The following is a 19374-nucleotide window of genomic DNA, read 5'->3' as shown; positions in this document are numbered from 1 at the left end:
GTTAGTCTCAGAGTCAATCTCAATTGTGTAATTTTCTCCAGATGGCATATCTTTCAAAACAGCCTCTGGAGAAATAGTTTGGTTTTCTTGAACTTTCTCGGGGATGTTCGTTGGTTGTTCTTTTGGAATTGTCACGTCTTTTTTACTTAGTGAAACGACAGTCTTTTCTACCACAGCCTCTCTGTTTCGCCTGATCTTGGGACAGGTATTATTACTAAAGTGGGATTCGTCGTCACCAAGTCTGTAATTCGGACGTTGACCCTCATACTTCACAATGGCACGGTAACTTCCAATGTTGAAATATGAGAGAATGTTCTTAGTCACTGTCATGTGAACGATCATCCAATTAGCAAGGACAGGGTACATAACGTCGTCTCCCTCGAAGGCACGATAGCGTTCCCAACGGAAATCAATTACGGTTCCAAATTACCTAATACGGGTCTGAACGACCCCCAAGTCAAGATTCTGTGGAATTCCGGCGATTCTGACAAATTTCTGCTCAACATTACTGTCTCGAATTACTACTGTTAATTCCCTTCCCTCCAATATGCCTTTGGCAGTGCCCTCGAACTCATTCAAAAATTCTCTAGTACGAGCTTCAGTTTTAAAAGTAGCTCTAGGAACCTGGTTTCGACTGTCCAATACAGCCACCAAACCTAAAAATTCCTCAGGATCTACTCTAAGCGTACGAACGAACCCATGTACAGTTCGCATGTGCAATTTCGGGAACATATTCCCGAAATCCAAATCAACAGAGTTTGGCCACAAGGCAGACATTATCCCTTCAAAAAATAGGTATATCTCCCTAGCCAAACAGAAAAGGTGGGGAATGACCCCACTTCAACAAAAAGGCAAAAAAATACAGAACCAAATCATAAACAACAACAACAACAAAATAACAAACAAAAACAAACAAAGCAAATGACTTACAATTGGAAAAAGGACAGACCGAAATTATACAACCCTTTATCTACCGTCGGGACAAAAAAAAATTACGGCTTTTCAGTAGGGTGTGGCGGGCGCAAGCTCGCAGACACGAGAGAAAAAAATCAGACAAAGTGCCTCACACTTAAGCTGTTTTCTCAATGATCTACCTACACAATTGAATAACCTTTTCACCATATGCCAATTGTCCATTGGTTTATTGAGGGTTAGAGTTTCAAACGATTGGTGCGAGCCATTCTCGTGTTTTACGAGTTTTTGGTATAGGGACATTTCTGGCACGTCAGGCGGCTCCGATCGAAGTCTACACGGGGACCTTTGATCGGGAACCTTCGGGACTTTTAAGTCTCCGCTAGATATGTCCTCCCAGGTGGAATAAAATCATCAAATCCCCTAGTTTGGCCCCTAATTTATCCTACAGGCGGGTGCAAATTCGATTGAGCCAGAGAAGACTGGCCAGTTAGAGATGTCAGAAATATAATGGAACAAACGGATGAAAAAAAATCGAAGTGGTGGTTGGAATGCATTCCCTTGGGAATTCATAGCGAAAACAGAATGGGAAGTGTCCAGTTCTAAGTAGTTTTTTTTTGCAGCGTGGTAAAACTCAATACCACCCAACGATAATAGATTTTTTAAAATTCCGGTCCATGAAGGCCGAAAGAAATGAATTCGAAGCGGCGGATGAATAGATCGAAGAATCGAAAAAGACGAAAAGAAAGCGTGAAATTTCTCAGTAGTTTCGACGGAAAACTTCATTCTACGGGGAGCTTTGTGGAATGGAGCGAAGACAAAGAATTGGAAGGGTCCGGTTCGGCGTTGGTAGTTTCATTTCCTCTGTGGCAAAGCTGCTTCCCGTCCAACGGTTCTTATGCGTTGATTTTGAAGTCGTCGAGGCGCTAGTTAGAACGACAGGAGAACGAAATAGTGGCCAAAAGAAATCCGAAGCGGTAGAAAGTTAGATCGAAGGATAGAAGAATAAAACTGAAGTGTCGGTTCCTATTCGTTTCAAAACTTCGTTCTACGAGGAGCTCCTGGTAAGGCTCCTTTCTGGCCGCCGTTTCGAATGGATTTTGAGCTCAGATGGTAGAGCGCTCGCTTAGCATGCGAGAAGTACGGGGATCGATACCCTGCATCTCCAGTACCACATGTTTTGCCTAACATTGCACAATTGCAGACTCTTTACGCCTCATAATGATCAGATGTGACCGTTTTTGCCTGGGACATTACGGGAAATCATCGATACCGACGCTTTGATCTTTTCCAATAATGCAATCTTTTTCGAAATATTGATTTTGACTCTCCCAAATACTACTAGATGGCAGGTACGAAAACTGCCACGCCGTCTGTTGCCTTCCACCCTACCGGGACCAACTTCAGAGGAACTTCCGCACCCCACACGGACCAACATCAAATTGGGATTATCTTTGCTGATTTCCAACTTGTTACTGTAACACCGGAAATATCCGCAAATAAACGAAAAGAATTGAAACAATAGAATTCCTGAATAAAACGTACCTCTCCGTTCCCATACCGGGAAACGAACCCGAGCCTCCTGGGTGAAAGCCAGGTATCCTAGCCACTAGACCATATGGGATTTTGAACGAAGATTCACAATGCCGAAACCCGGGATCGAACCAGGGACCTTTAGATCTTCAGTCTAACGCTCTCCCAAATGAGCTATTTCGGCTCGATTAAACGATTCTTCTCTATTGGTCGATGGAAATTCACGCCATATTTCTGAAGCGACCACACACCCATGTTATTAATAGCTGGTTCTATGTTGGTTTTAAAATACTTTGAGAAATCCTAAACAGAAATATTTCTTAGTTATACGCCATCCATGTATACAATATAAAGAAATTTTTGTACCAACCACATAGCAAATTTGCCTTTCACATTAAGATTCAGGTTTGAAATGGAAATTAGAGCAGACCAGTTGTTTATCGAAAAGGTGCGAAGAACAGCGCGAAATTCAACGTAGCTGATCTGATTGATCAGCTGATAAAACTGATCAATCCTTAACCACCTTTAAAGAGGATTTTCTGGTAACACCAAGACTACGTAATTTCAGCTTAATATTCTTCCATGTGTGGATATTGCATCTTGAACAAGAAATGTTCGGAAATACCTATTATAGAATAAGAATAATATTCCATTAAACTAAACACATTATTTTCCATTAAGAATTGGTATATATTTTCTAGAGCGTTCACAATTGCTGCCTCATCATCCGAACAAAATAATACGTTCTTCGCTGATTTAAAATCAGGTGCCTCTTCGTTCACCATAATTAAAAAATACTCGTGTAAAGCCTGTAACTTATTCAAATGAATGAAACACGCTAGTCCAGCTATCGACTTGTTTCCAACTCATAAAAATCCGTGACTCTGAATCTAATCCAAGTTACATAGTAATACCCAATATCGAAGGTTGTGTCAATTTCCACTATCATGGCCGGCAGATCATTTCGATTCAAAAGTTTTTTAAACTCGTGAGCCATTTTTAGATGGCTCCTCTCCTTACATATGAACATGTAAGGAGAGGATTCCTTACAGAGAATACAACGATGTTGAGTACGAAGGAACTACTTGTATTTACGTGTGTCGGTCAAGAGGGAGTATAGCAGAGAGAGTCACATGAAGAAATTTACAGTTTGTATAATGTGGGTTAATTAGAGGATAAATGATCCCGCTGGAACGTGTTATTGGTTGAGATGAACCAGCGGGCTGGTTGAGCTGGACCTGTGAGCTGGTTGAGCTGAACCAGTATCTTGATTCCGCTTGCCAAGTCAGCGTGCAGCGTCGGCATGTTGGCTGGATGGCGTTCCGATGTGACGTCTCGGGTGTGACTACGCTGCTGATGTTGACTTCAGGGCTGTGACGTCGACGGTTGTGGTTGCCATCGCTATAGGGGGGGGGGGGGCTAATAGGCTCCGTGGGGAAATTCGGCTATGCGGGGCAAGTGAGTTCTGCGAGGCAAGTGGATCCGCGGGGCATTATCAACAAAACATTCATGGATAATAAATATTATGATTATTATATCTATTTAAACAAATTCTCATTAGCACGCCCTCGCGTGACAGTAGCTACCAACAATATTTATTTAAAAAAAAAATGTTTAGCTTACCAAACTGTAAACAAGCTATGTAAAGATGTGGAAATATTTCATATTTTCTGAGGAAGTTTGGGTCGATTCAAACTTCATAGGCATTATACTGGGCATCATGACTAATAAATGTTCTTTCACGGGCTAATCTTTGGCAATTTCTCAATTGCTCTATGTCGCGAGATGCATCAAAAGCTTGAATTTTCATTGCTATGGATGTAGCATCCATAATATCCCCGTGAACTTTTTAAGGGGGTTCGTTTGGCCTCGCTTTCGCAGTCTCTAACACAGATGGTGCCCTTCAAAAATACGGCTTGTCTGTTTTTTCTTTACGGGTTGAATTCCCGTGAAAATAGTTTTTGTTCACCGCCTTTTCGTCACCATCATAAATAACAAGCACTTGATTTGGGTAATCCTCGTGCATGTAGCCACGTTTGTTGAATTCACTCGTAAACGCCTCGGTCTCCTCTCCTTGATTAATCCGTAATTTGAAATAAAACTTGAAAAAGAGTTTTCCATTGTGAAGGGTTATCATTTTTTTCTTCCCTGATCCTTGGCTCCACAAGTATTCGTCCGTTCGCCAGTCATTGAAATATTTGGGATCGGTCCATTTCACAATAAATTTAGAACCTAGTAAATTCGAGCTAGACACGTAAAATCAATGTCCAAATAAAATTATATGCGGAACGCCGTGTTATGCACGAAACACAATTATGTTATCAATGAAAATGGTAAAAAAATTACGTGAAAACTGTTATAGTGAGGTACTTGTGTAGGATCAGAAACGTGATTAACGGGAACAATGTACAACCGCAAACCCCCCCCCCCCCAAAAAAACATAAATCGAAATCACAAATTTGTCTTATCATTAGAAAAAAGCCGAAAAGAGACCAGCAGAGCAAGAGAACACAATTTTTGAAAAAAACGTGACTCCCGTGACTCCGTCGCAGACGCCTAATGCAGTGCGATTTCATCAAATTAAATTAGCGACCTTTTTCGTTTCTTACAAATCATCCGCTTATTCGTATTCTTCCGTTCATTTACGTGCGGAAAGCGATTTGCGATTAGTGGACGGGAGACAAAATTACATTTAAAAAATATTGTCTGTTTTGGAAGGTAAGCCTCCTTCGGCCTTTTCTTTGTGTCCTCAATTTCATACCTTAGTATTGAGATATTATCAACTAGCAAAACTTCTTTGCTGCACTTACTGTGTTCAGCCATGATGAACAAACCGAATAATGGGCCAAGACATAAAGAATACAACAACTCTACACATGTCATAGTTGAAAATTGACTAAATACTTTCCGTTTGTTGCAAGTTTTTCAAAATCTGAACAATTTTACCCACTCTCTCCTCCCTCCTCCGTGTGAAAGATCGCAATGCTAGTTTCTCAACTGTCTCATCAGTAATGAATTTTAATCCCTTTGCGACATCTGCGGGTAAGTTGGCTAGTTGCGTCGCAAAATACTTGTTACTTTAAAACACTTATTACCAACCAAATAGTGTTCATGGGAGGGCCACCTGCTTCTACTGTGCAAAATGTTGGGATCGATTTTTTTTATATTTCTTAGGTAGGCACCGATTTAAAGTAAAAAAAAAAATATTACAGCCACCTTGCAAAATTTTATTTTAAGTTCACGATACACGGAAATTTACACAAAATACCGGTGCCAAGGGCTAAAACATAGAAATAAATCGTGAAATATTGGGAGTTGGCTCCCCCCATTTGGGGGCGGAGTTAGGCTTTCCACAACGTTTTTTCCACGAATCAACGGTGCACGTTCCACGGACACGAAATACCAGGATACTCTCAAATGGACAATGGTTCTCCCGACAGCAGCAACGTTTTGAAAAACACCAAAATATTGGTTGATGCTGCGAGGTTCTTCAATGCGGTGGATCTCTCTTGTGAAATTGTATGAAACGATCCAGCAACGATCTCTGACGGGAACAGTGCATTGAAACTGAGATTAAATCCCCTGCTTTATTCAATCTGAAATTTTAAAAAAAGGATACTATAAAATCAAATAAATAAATGAATCACACAAATCAAATATATAAATACCCATATCTATAGTCATCGACGAAAATACAATTTTTCCAGAAAGATGAGGACGAAAATTGCACGGCGAACAATTGTTGTTGTGTCATGTTCTAGAATGAAAGGCGAAATGGTGATGGGACTCAGGACGAGTATCGCCTTTTTATAGTCTACCGTGTTCTCACACCCTTTTTCTACCCGCCACCGACTCACCAAGGGTATGGGGGTTAAAAAGGGAAAATGAAGTAATATGTATATACAACACAGGAATGACATAGTTTCTAGGTATATTTTTTCATCGGATGTGGTCAAGGCCACTCAATCTAAATAATTTTATACTCCTAACACATTAAGGTCATACATATAGCTAGAAAAGAGTTTACTCAACCACACCTCGTAAAATAACCTGAGTTTTCCCTATCCCAATATTACTCGCATCAAGGTCAAATAGAGATGGAGCAAGGTTCAGTCGATAGAAAAATATCTGCTTAAGTTAGTATTTTACAGGTATTTCATTCTTCATCGTGTTTCGTGCTGATCTCGGCCGAAAACCTTTAAACGATCAAGAACGCGCAAGTATTATTACATTTTTAGAATGTGGGAGAACAGTTTCTTTCATTAATGAGCGTTTGGGAACATCATGTAGTACCGTATCTTTATGCAACAACGTCGCAAACACGTTATCACGAAACTGGTGAAATAATGAGGCGAAGGGGTTTCAGTAGACCAAAAATTGACACCTGTGGATGAAGAAAAATTCGTTCAGGTGGTCGCTGCCAAACAATCACAACAGCGCAAGAAATCGCAGGCAAGTTTAATGTTAAAATATCGAATTAAATATAATTAAAATGATTTAAATGTCGTAGATATCGGCAATGTTGATGTGTCAACAAACACAATCATAAGTGTTCTTTAAAAAAAGAATATTCATCCCAGGCGTGCTGCGCGTAAATTATTTTTAGAACTTAGAGACTAACTCCATGAAGGAGGAAAGGAGGAGGCGCTACTCGCATAAGGCCCTGCAAAGAAAAGTGACGCTATGCTGTTATTGCCGTTGGCAGTAAATTAGTTCTCAATTTCTCACTAGGTGCGGAAGGGTAGCCTTACATGTTGAAATTTAGATGTCGGTTGCCATCGTTACGAAAGTTTAGTCTGCTGTCAGCCAAAAACAGAAAGCAAATCAAACGTGAAAACGTCTTGTTGTGTTTTAGGATGTAGAACAGGATATAAGCCGACCAAAAAATATCCGAATCCTTTGAAACATTATGTTTTTACCTTCCCTAAAGACGTGGAATTGAGGGCAAAATGGATTGCTGCTGTTGGGCGATCACATTGGAATCCAACTTGCAGAAGTGTAGTTTGTGCACGACATTTTCTTTCCAGTGACTGTCGCGAAGATAACAGAATTATTGCAGATGAATCAGTGAATTTATTTGACAGTTTTCGTAAACGTCTTTTGCCAACAGCCATCCCATCTGTAAACCTTACACCACAAGAAGGTATAAGTTGTTCATCGATAATTGTTTGTATACATCTAACTTTTTTCTAGAGCTGTTAGTTATTAGTTCTAATTCTCTATCCTTTGCTATATGTAAGAGAGTCAACCAAGGTTACAAACAATTAGGAAAAGAAAAATGTTAGAGGATTCTGTTATCTGTTCAGCTACATCAATGCCTGTGAAAAGAAAAACATATGAAAGCAACAAATGCCATCTCACAATGCCAGACAGACAAACATCGCAACCAGTAGCAACTTTAACTCGATCTCTCTCTTTGGCAGAGGGGATTGACTACTGTGTTAATGAAATTGGCCACAGAAACGTAAACTATGACGAACAACAAGTTGTAAATTCACCTACCAGGCTACCATATTTGAGGCTTATAATTCTCAGACAGGAACAAGGTAACGGTTATCTTTAGTAAATAATGTTACATCGGGTTTTAAATAACAAAAAAATTTTTTGTTGTGAAATGGAGACCAACGACACACAAGAAGAATCAATCTGCGTCGAAACCGAAAACCTGCCTACAAACTGCCCCAGGGTCGATGACCCTGAAATTTTCCCACCGACAGAGGTGTGGACCGAACTCAAGCTAGGAGTTTGTAACAGACCTGATCACAGATTACATTTAGTGGAAGCAATAGTTGTTGATGGATGTCCTACGGTTTGGATTTTCTTCAAGCTACGGTTACAAAATACATGCTAGGCAAATTATGCGACCAAGCTAATACTGGAATAGCCAATCCCCAAACATTTTCAACTATCGCCGAAGCAAACAAAATGTTGCGAGATTTTGCAACACAAGATAGGTGTGTTGGAATCAGCGATCCTGCATTCAAAGATGTAGTCCGCGTTGCAACTGCATCACATCTACATGAGCCTGAGGACGATACAAAAATTTGGAGAGCTAAAAAGTAAGACACCTTGCTACACATTTTCTTTTCTGCTTAATTTTAAAACATTTGAATCTTCAATTCAGTTGTCACTTGCTTGCGGCGACAGATAGCGCCATATGTGTTGAATGCAAATTGCTTCTGCTTGCATTGGTCATGAGCCGCTACCGTGCCACCAAAACAGGAAAAAGTGCTGCGAATAAGGTGATTCACGCATACAAAACTAAAAAAGAACTACAGTATGCACTTAATCAGGCAACAAGAAAAATTAAAGTGCTGGAAAGGTGGAAGAAACGCGCGATTGCACGATTAAAGGTATGGGAAAATATCGTTTATTATCATGGTGGATTCTATTAATTTACAACTTTTGTTCCGACTTACTAGACCCTGCAGGCAGAGGTATGCAACATTCGCTTAAAACTGGCTTAAGCTGCTTAAACAACCACATTACAACACCTCATGAAGAATATGAAGACACCCATGGACCCCAAGGTAAAAACTTATCACGCTCCGTCATGCACTTCACCTGAATAACGATACCTTCAAGCGTCCACACATCACTTAAGTCTACACCACCCGTTATTCATCAACTACACATATACCATGCTCCCTTAATTACATAAAAAAAATGAATTTGTGACGGCAGGATGCATATTTGTCCTGTTAATCGTCTTTTATGAATCCCTCTAGCCTCCACGTATCACATTTTGAACAACTGTCTCCCTGTAGATTGCACACTTCATCTAAAAACACATTTATTTACACACTTTAGTGATTTAATAACTAAACCCATTCATGCATGTTATATATTTTGTAAGCACTTCGTCCCACTCCACCTACTACACTATTATCTATTGTTATTTGCACACAATTATTGTTAGTATTTGGTTGTGATAAACGATTCATATCTGCTCGGTGTATTTCAGGCCAAGTTAACTCTACAAACAATTTTAGCCCGGGCCCAAGTACAAAGCAAACACGGGATGCACTACGAGGCAGAGTGGTTGCTCGAATGTCTTCTTCTTAGAATCAAAACTGTTTCGGCATACGAACATATAAGAAGACTTAAGCTCCCTCCCCTACCTAGCTGTAGCACTTTGCGACGACTTCTTAGCGGTGTTAGTTGCCATTTCGATTTCAACACGGCAGCCCTAAAGGCCGTAGAAAAAATTGTGGAAGGGAAATCAGGAAAAGATCTTTCAGTCATCCTCACTTTTGACAAAATAGCCCTTACTCCGCAACCGAATTTCAACCAAGAATCGTTTGCTATAGACGGTTTTGTGAACCTTAGTATTGATCCCGTTTACAACAGAGATGAAATTGAGCATCATGATGAGGTAGACGCGTCGCGACCAGAGCCTAATATAAGCGAGACTCCAGTGCTAGTAGATCATGCTCTGGTTTTTATGGTTCGACCGCTACTGAGTAATTGGGTTCAACCGTTTGGAGTGTTTGCTTCTGCTAGAGCTGCTTCCGGCGATGATTTGCATCGCTTAGTTATTGCTGCGATTATACGGCTTGAAGCTCGCGGTGTCCGGGTATTGGCAACTGTAAGTGATGGCGCATCTACTAACATGAAATTTTGGAAGCTCACAGGAGCCGGCGTTGAAAAGAAAGGTGATGAAGAAACAGTCACGAATTCATTTCCTCACCCCATAAATCCTGATCGAAAAATTCATGTACTCCAAGACCCACCCCATGCATTCAAATGCATGCGGAACCAACTTTACAATCACGAAACAGTGCAGGTTCGTCAATTGAATATTTAGAGCGATTACATTACTGTATTACATTTTCTTTCAATGAACAGTGTCAAGGGGAATTGATGACTCCCCATCAGCTAATAGCTGAGTTATATGATACCGATGCAGTATTTGGTGAAGGAGCGGCCTGTCCAAAGCTGAGAAAGATGCATATAAACCCCACCTCATTTCAGAAAATGAATGTCAGCTTAGCTATGCAGGTATCGCTTCAAACAAGTGTTATCCGCAGTATCAGTGTAATATAACATTTATACCTTTTATCAGGTTCTTTCTTCTTCAGTTGCCAAGGGGCTGGAATACTACCACACTTGTCATCAAATTGAAGAAGAACCGGGGAAAGTTTGTCAAAAGCAAACCAGTAGAAGAATTACTACAATTACTGAACGACTGCTTCGACACCATGAATGCCCGTAGGCCACGCGACGGCATTAAAAAGCAGAAATGGAAGGAAAAAAAAGAGGTAAACATTTCTTCATTATTTTGTTTGATGAAAGCTATATATGTAAGCCTGATGAATGCTGACGTTACGTTCGATGTTAATAGAAGCTGCTCAAATTGGATGAAAACTTACGTGAAACTACAGTTTTCATCAAGATGAAGCTCCCAGTTGTTCCTAAGCCGAAAGATCGTACGCAGTCTTTTTATGAAGGGGTGGCACGTCCGGAATTACCTCCACCTTTTGTCTCTAAAGACACAATAAAGGCTCTACGAATAACTATCAAATCAATAATAGACCTGATTGAGCTTTATTGGGCCCTTCGTTCAACTTGATCTATGTCCTCACAGCAAAATTTAATCAAGATTGTTTGGAGGTAAGTTATATAGTTGTGCAATGGCGCACGTTAATAACTGATTTGATGACAAGGATATATTTCATTTTTTTTTATACAGAGGTTTTTTGGGATCATTCGCTCAGCGGGTGGAGCCCAAAACAAACCAACCGCATCCTCATTCCTCCAACTATTCAGAATGCTCAGCTTATATTACCCGACCAAGACCATTCTCCGAGGATGCAACGTCGATGGCGAGGAGAAAATAGAAATGCTGACATCATACATGGATTGGCTGATCCGGCGATTTAAAGATAACGTGAAAGTTAGGCTAAATAATCGCTCAAGGACTACATGAAGGACCTTCTGCTAACCAACATGAAGGTAGACCATGATAACAACAGCGATTTTGACGTAGATGTGTCGGCCAAAAATCAAAATGTCGTATTTCAAATCAGTGGCTATTTGATACATCGTTTTGTTAAAAATGGCAATTATTGCCATGAATGCCACCAAACGATGGAAGTTAAATTATAAAATTTACCTGCGGATTTTACGGCTCATTTTCTCACGAAAACAAAAAGCAGGGGGAAATTGAGATACTCTTGCCCGAAACTGTTTGAATTGTTGAAACGAGTGGAATTTTATGTGTTAGACTTTTGCGCTGTTGGAGATATCATTCATTTCGATTCTTTTCGTGATATTCTCTATACTCTTTGCGTCGATAAGCTTCCAAAAGTGCGCTGTCCTACTCACTTTTTGAAATTAATGAGCAATATTATTTATGATTTTTTAGTGATTCGTTATAAATACGTAACTAAACAAATGAGCGATGATTTGTGCTGATTGATTCACACCAAAAAACATGCTCATTCAAAACTTTCAAAATTGTAGACCCTCATGTACCTTGTTTATTACTAGTCTAACCCCTGAGAGAATAAATTTTTAGTTTGTTTGAACTCGCGCGTTTTATTAGCATCACAATAAAAAGTACATGGAAGGCTACCCTTCCGCACCTAGTGACAAAAAAGGGAATCAATCTTTTGCCAAAGGCAATAACAGCATAGCGTCACTTTTCAGCCGAAGTGGGCCCTCCTCCATTCCTCCTTCACGCTAACTCTAAGAGGCTAGGCAGGGCTGGTGGTTCCTTTGTCACTAAGCTGACGATTTCATGTCACACTTCAGACTTCACCAATCTGGAAATTATAAATTAGTTAACATTTTGATTCCTTGACCCTACCACTAAAACCTTAATACCAAATTGATGAGCTTCCTTTTACCATTTTTGCATTCTTGAATTATTTCAACTTTGTTCCTGATGGAAGATATTATCCGGCAACGCTTTTTTTGGTTCGTGGGATGGGAAAAGAGCAGACAATTTTTGATGCCTTATGGCAGTTTTGCTGTAAGAAGGAAGAAGTTTTTTCTGTCATTGAATAAAGTACCGAAGCTGAATTAAATGCAATTTCATTAACAGGTAGCATAATTTTCATACTATAGAGGTATGAGAAGAAGAGAGAACGTAATTTTCAAGTGTTTTCTTGCGAAAGTCAACATAATGGTGCCGAAACCCGTTTCGTGACAAATGAAGTTGTGAAAAAAATGAGAAAAACTAAGTTTAAAAGACGCGTGAAATGTCCTCAAGGCACTAATTATAAATGCTTGACTAGATAATATCAGGATTATTCAAAGACGAAGCCCAAAGGACTAGATAGTACCCGAGTTGATCCAATACGAAGCCACAAGGCAGCCTCAAGGCAGAACTTGGCTCTTAAGACCATTAGGTAAAAATTAAAAAAAGTTTACGAGTTTGTGGCCTAAAGGCATACATTTTTCTTACAGATATTGAGTGACAACAATCAAGGAACGATAATCACCAAAAATGTCAGATAGTGAACATGACGAATCAAGCTTATCCCCAGAATTGGCCAAATCCTTACGTAAACTGTGTCGATCAAAGTTTACGAAACTTTGCACGGCAATCGAAGCAGGAATTGCCGCCTCCAAAAACGTCGCAGTGTTGGTGGAACAGAAAGAAACGTTAATCGAACTATATGAAGAATGCATGCGGCTACACAGCAATTCTTCAGCAATAATTGCTGGTGAAGACGGCCCAGACAAGGAGAGAGCGGAAAACTGGGCCATGGCCCTTCATTAGAGTTATTTAAAAAATCTTTGGAGAGATTTATTTCTACGTGAAAATGAAGAATGCTGAAGCTACGTTGGCCGCTCTACAGCTATTGGAGATACAAGAGGATAACGACACCCAGTAATTCCTAAACGCTCAAAAAGCGCTCACCGATGTTCAAACGGCCACAGCAGCTCAAAAACAAAAAGACTCGCTTAAGAGACGTCACGAGATAGAAGATGAAAAAATAGCGAGAAAAAGATTGGCTGAAGACAAGGCCATAATGAAACCGTTTGGAGGAGAACCACGAGACTTGCCGGTCTTCATACAAAGAGTAAAAATCATGGTTCACGACGTTTTTCATTGGACGTACAATGATTGACGATGCTGTCGACGATGCTTTACCCACATCTTAAAGAAGGAATGAGTCAAATCTTTGTAACGCCACAAGCTTAACGTGCAGCGTTAATAGAACTGTATAGAAAGCATGGACACCCCCACTTTGTGGTACGCTCCTATATCCGACATCTTATGGCAATCCAATTATGCCGAGGAGGAAATGAGCTAGAAACTTTCTCGTCGTAGCTGTATGGAGCAGTCGCCACTCTGGACACCGCCAGCTATTGACATGAATGAACTGGAATCCAGCGCCGCACTCGAAGGCTTAGCAAAAAAACTACCAGATAGTCTTCTGTCAAGATGGGGAAGAAAAGTTACACGATTATTCACAAGTAATCCGACATTGCGAGACTTAGACCTGTGGCTTGATTTGGATCTCATGGGAATGAAGAACGTCCAGAGCGCAAGGTCTACTGTCCCGGAGACTCCAGCTGTAAACCCTCTATCACAATATTCTAACAGAAATCAACAAGAGAGGTCATCGTCGTATTGGAATCGGCAAGAGAAACAGGCATCTCACCATTCGACTACCCAACAGAATCAAGCGGCCCTGTTGTCAACGTTTAAGGCATCAACGCGGATCAATCATACACAAGCAAATGGAAAGTGTGCAACGAAGAACCGGGCCATGCATTGGAACGTTGTACGCGATTTATAGAGATGACAGTCAACCAACGAGCCCAGACGGTGTAGGACCTAGAGAATTGCTTCCGATGCCTGGGTCGCAACCAACTATGCCGTGATTGCAAAAAAGAAAATTTGAAACAGCTCCACACATCACACCATGACCCACGACGCAGATCGAATTTCAACGGAAAGCAACCGGGCAAACATGGCAGGACTTAGCAGACGTCCACACAAACAATGACGCCAGATGAATTCCGTGACGGCCCCAATGGAAGGAACTGGAGCCCTTCAGGTGGCCGTTTCGCCGTTTGTCAGCCTTTTAGTGCACAATCGTGATTACAACGCTACAGCAACCGATTTACTGGATCCAGGATGTGAGACCTCACTCATCTCCAAAGATCTCGCCGACATTCTAAAACTCAACGGAAAACGAACGAACATGAAATTGGCGACCTTCCATGGAAGAGACCCAAAACTAGCTGTGATTAAAACGAGATGCCAAATTTTCCCCACGACTAACAGCAACAGGGAAATAGATGTTGAGCCTCTTCTTGTCGTCCCAGACTTAAGAGTAAACAGAAGATGCATAAAATGGAGTCAACATCAGCACCAGTAGGCTCATCTGCAGTATCTCGACCTAAAGAATTTTGATTGGAGAGAAGTAGGAATATTTATTGGAGCGAATGTCATCGACGATCTAAAACAACTGGAAACCCGCGCTCCAATACGAAGTGGCCCTCATGGTGTAAAAACGACCTTTGGTTGGACTGTTCAGGGCAACGTGCTCAAAGAAATTTGCGAGTCAACTACGGCCACATGTAACAGCATACAAGAAGAGGAAAACAACGACGTACTGCACAGTTCTGGACGCATGAATTTTGTGGGTCGATGGACCGCAAAAGAATAAAAACAAGATGCAAGATGAAACAGCATTAGCCACACTAGATTCAAGGATTAAATGGATTGGGACAGACGCACAATCGAGATACGAAATTGGACTACCCTTCTTCACACCAAAAGTTGTTTTACCAAACAACAGATCCAGTTCACTCCAACGACTCTACGCCGTAGAAAGCCGCTTCAGAGTGGACCCTCTCTACACGAATCGTTACACCAAAGCTATCGAAGCGTATATGGACCTTTGATTCGCAAGACGCATTAGAATGGATTAGCTGATAGGCCCGACAGGGAAAGTATGGTACGTCCCTCACGGATTAGTGGGAAATATTCTAAAACCGGATAAACCGCGCTTAGTTTTTAACGCAGCTAGCAAATTTAAGAACGTTTGTTTAAACGACGCCCTTCACAACGGTCAACTGCTGATGACGGACATGCTGGACGCCTTATTTCATTTCAGAAAATCCGTACGCAGTCAGCATGGATATCAACAAAATGTTTTTATAAGTACGCATCCGGCCAGAAGACCAATCAGTGTTCAGATTCTTCTGGCGACGACCTGGTAATCCTGGGCCACCGATCACGTATCGGATGATGGTGCTTATATTCGGAGCCAGCTCATCTCCAACTTCCGCCACCTACGTATTGCGCAATATAGTGAAAGACAATCCGGATTACGCTGAGGTCGCCAAAAAAATTTCTTGATAATTTTATGTTGACAATTATTTGGATTCATTTGACAACGTAGAAGAAGGAATAACAACTTGCCGAAGATTACGTGAGTTGTTGTTCCTGCGAGGCTTTGTCCTTGGTCAACTTGTGACCTTGTCCAGAAAAATTCTACAATCACTCCTATTTTCAGAAAGAGCTTGTTTTCACCAGCCGCTAGATGGTTTTCCTCAAAAAAATCGCATTCGGATTTTTTAGGATACTGTACGCCCCAAGGTATCCGAAGGGTTAGGGTGTAAATATAAATTTACAATTTTAATTCAATTTTATCGATTTCAATTTTACAAAATAAAATACACGACAAATATTACCAATAAATAAAAATTTATGGCAAATACAACAAAATGATTTTCATTGGGTATTTATTCTAGTGTCACGAATATTGAATTTTTGCAACCTTATTATCTAACAGACTGTTCGGTTGGCTGGGGTTTGTATTTCTCCTCGTATTTCTTTATTCGTGTTTCAATCGCTCATTATGCGAGGAGAATGAAAGAATAAGAGCGATGGAGCACGAGAGTCTGGAGAGAAGCATGCTGCGGAGCTGCTGCACAATGAGGAGGAGCGGGAGCGGATCGGATGCGTCTAATGAGGTGCCGTGTTCGTTCTCAACACCCATTGGCGACGTCGTGAGCTCAACAGCGCATAACTTTGGTCAAAGGAGTGGATGAAGGGGAGGGTAGAAGGACAATTTTCCCAATCAATTCATCACAGCTCTGAAGGAGAAGAAGAAGAAGAAGAAGAAGAAGAAGAAGAAGAAGAAGAAGAAGAAGAAGAAGAAGAAGAAGAAGAAGTTACATCTTTTTCCAGTTTTTATCTCTCTCTCTACCTTGCAGCTCCTCTTTATTTCCATGTTGAGGTTTCTCTTCCTTCTCTTCCAGCTCATCCTCTTTTCCTTCCAGCTCTTTCTCTTTCCCTCCCCCTCTCCCATCTATCCTCCAATCATTCCTTGAATGGTACAGGTAAGCAGTCATCTGAGGAACTTAGTACCCGATTACAAGACAAAGAAAATTTAATTGATGATTTTTCTGGACTTATGTGATAAACATACCTCAATGGCAGTGTCTTGATAGGCATCTGCTTGCAATGGAGTGTCAAAATCCCACACCTTGACACCCTTTAACCTGAGTATAGTTTTGCCCTTGAAGACAACTTGTTTGTAGTTTCAAAGCTGGCCAAGAATACAAAGTACCTTGTCTATGACGAAACAAAAAGATGCTTCAACGTCGTCATAGCAAATTAACATTTGGCCATTTTCAACTTCAATCCGGCTTTTGACAAACATGATAATACTAGATTGAGGTGCTGTAAAGGAAGAAAAAGTAGAGGCGTAAACAATAATGTAATCAAGGTAAACTAGCTAGTTAGGAAGTCCAACGTAACCCTCCAAGGATAATATCCATGGTACCTTGAAAGGTACTAGGATCATTTGCCTGGCTGAAAGGCAGAAATTTAAATTAAATTAATTTAAAGGTAATAAGTCCATCGGGGGTGACGAATGCTGTTTTCTCCCTATCTTCTTTTCGTAACGGTAATTGGTGATAACCGGATTGCAGATCCATGATGGAAAATAACTCCGCTCTTTGTATCTTACTGAGGATATCACTCATTCGAGGTAATGGGTACACGTTCCTTACCGTCACCTCGTTCAGTCCCCTATAGTCAACACAAAACCTCCATGTAACATCTGGTTTGAGAATAAGTACCACTGGTGCAGACCAGGCACTTTGATAAATCTCAATAATGTCTGCGTCTAACATGTCCCCTACCTGGGTTTGTATAATTTGTCTTGCCTTCCAAGCGCTGGGATAAGGTCCTCGTTGAACTGTTTCGCCCCTTCCTTGAGTCCTTGAATAGCATGTTCGGCGACCGGACAACGTCCTATCTCCTTGGAGTTTGAAGCGAAACAAGCCTTATGATGTTTTAACATATATTTCAACGTACTCCTATCGTCTTCGCTTAAATCTGCATTAATAGCTTGTTCTAAATCTTCAAATATAAGTAGCTGATTATCGTCTGTCGAATCCAGAACAGTTGGTAGTGGCACCGCCTCGTCTAAATCACACAAAATTACTTGTTTATTATAATTTTGAGTCTTAACCAGCGTAGACTCCTTGTTAAGCCAGACTTCTTGACCAGAAATTTTGGCAATTGGCACAGTGTTTGCACGAGCAGGAAGTAAAGCGTGGCCTACTGTCAGAGCTTTATTCAACATCAATCGCCGAGACAGAGTAAACAGCTGGGCCACCCCAGACGGCGATACTATTGCCGTCTCGGTTCCAACATGTCGAATGGAAAATGCCGGAATATTCACTCCTTCCTTTGTTTTAATCTTGCGTGATTTCGCCAATTCAATTTTCTGAGGTTCTATAAAATTTAACGGCAATATCCCGTCGTTATTAACGTTTTTGACGCCTGATAATCTATGTGTACGTTTCCAAATTGCTTCAGGAAATCGTTACCTAACAAAAGATCAATGCCCTCCATCTGCATAACGAGTGCTGTTCCCATGGGCAATTTATTATGAATTGTAACCATCATATAGGCAGCCCCTATCGGAGAGATCGTCGCTCCATTCGCCTTGACAATATTCGGGCCATGCATGACTCCAACGTAAATTGTGTACAGTTCAGTAATTTAGGAGAAATGATTGTGATGACAATCCCAGTTTCAACCACCGCCTTAACAACCCTTCTTCCACAATGCACCGTTTCAGTAATGAGCTTCGAGGAATTTAGCATACATAACGAAATGTTAGTAATCAAAGCCTCGTAATGGAAATACAAGTTATGACACGCCATTGCCGTTGATCTTATTCCGGCAGCTGAGCAGGTTGTTGTTGAAATTCCGACGGAAGGATTGGTGATGGTTTCTGAGGGCTATTCTTATCTTGAAACGATCCATTGTCTAAGTAATTGACGGGAAGCCTACCCTGTGGAGGGCCCCCATTCGATGGACGATACGGCACACCTTGTCGTCCACCCCTAAATAATTGGGATCGGGGGTTGCTGAAGCAATTAAGAGCATAGTGACCACTACGGGAACAATAATAACATACAGATCGGCCATCTGCCGCTCTTTGAGTCAAAGGTGCAATATCAGAAGTAACTTTCTTTTGTGTAGAAGCGTTTTTTAATTCATTAAGGGAATCTTGAAGGCCTGCCAAAACCATTCATAGATCGAGATTATCTTTCCCTGCGGACTGTTCCTGACGGACCACTGGTGCAGATGAGCCAAAACCATTTTTTTCCGTCCATGCACGTCTATCCAGTAGCAAAGACGACTCGGTGTGAAGGGATAAATTTTTTTCACTAACGACTTATGTAACCTGCCAAATAAAAAATCAAGCTGTTGAGTTTGTAGCATGTTAGGATTTACCGTATGACACATCTTGAGAAAATCGTATTAATAAGACGCCACATCCTCCTCCTCCCTTTGAACCCACTGACGTAATTTAGCCTCTTGAATGAGTAAAAAGTTATCTTACTTAAATTCCTGAAGAAAGATGGTTCGCAACCCTGCCGCAAACGGAACTACCACCACACCTGCCACTGCTGGGACAGCTGCTTGATCTTCCC

This window comes from Daphnia pulicaria, chromosome 7 (assembly GCF_021234035.1).
Source record: "Daphnia pulicaria isolate SC F1-1A chromosome 7, SC_F0-13Bv2, whole genome shotgun sequence".
NCBI classification, from domain to species: domain Eukaryota; kingdom Metazoa; phylum Arthropoda; class Branchiopoda; order Diplostraca; family Daphniidae; genus Daphnia; species Daphnia pulicaria.
Note: the sequence above shows the minus strand (reverse complement) of the source record.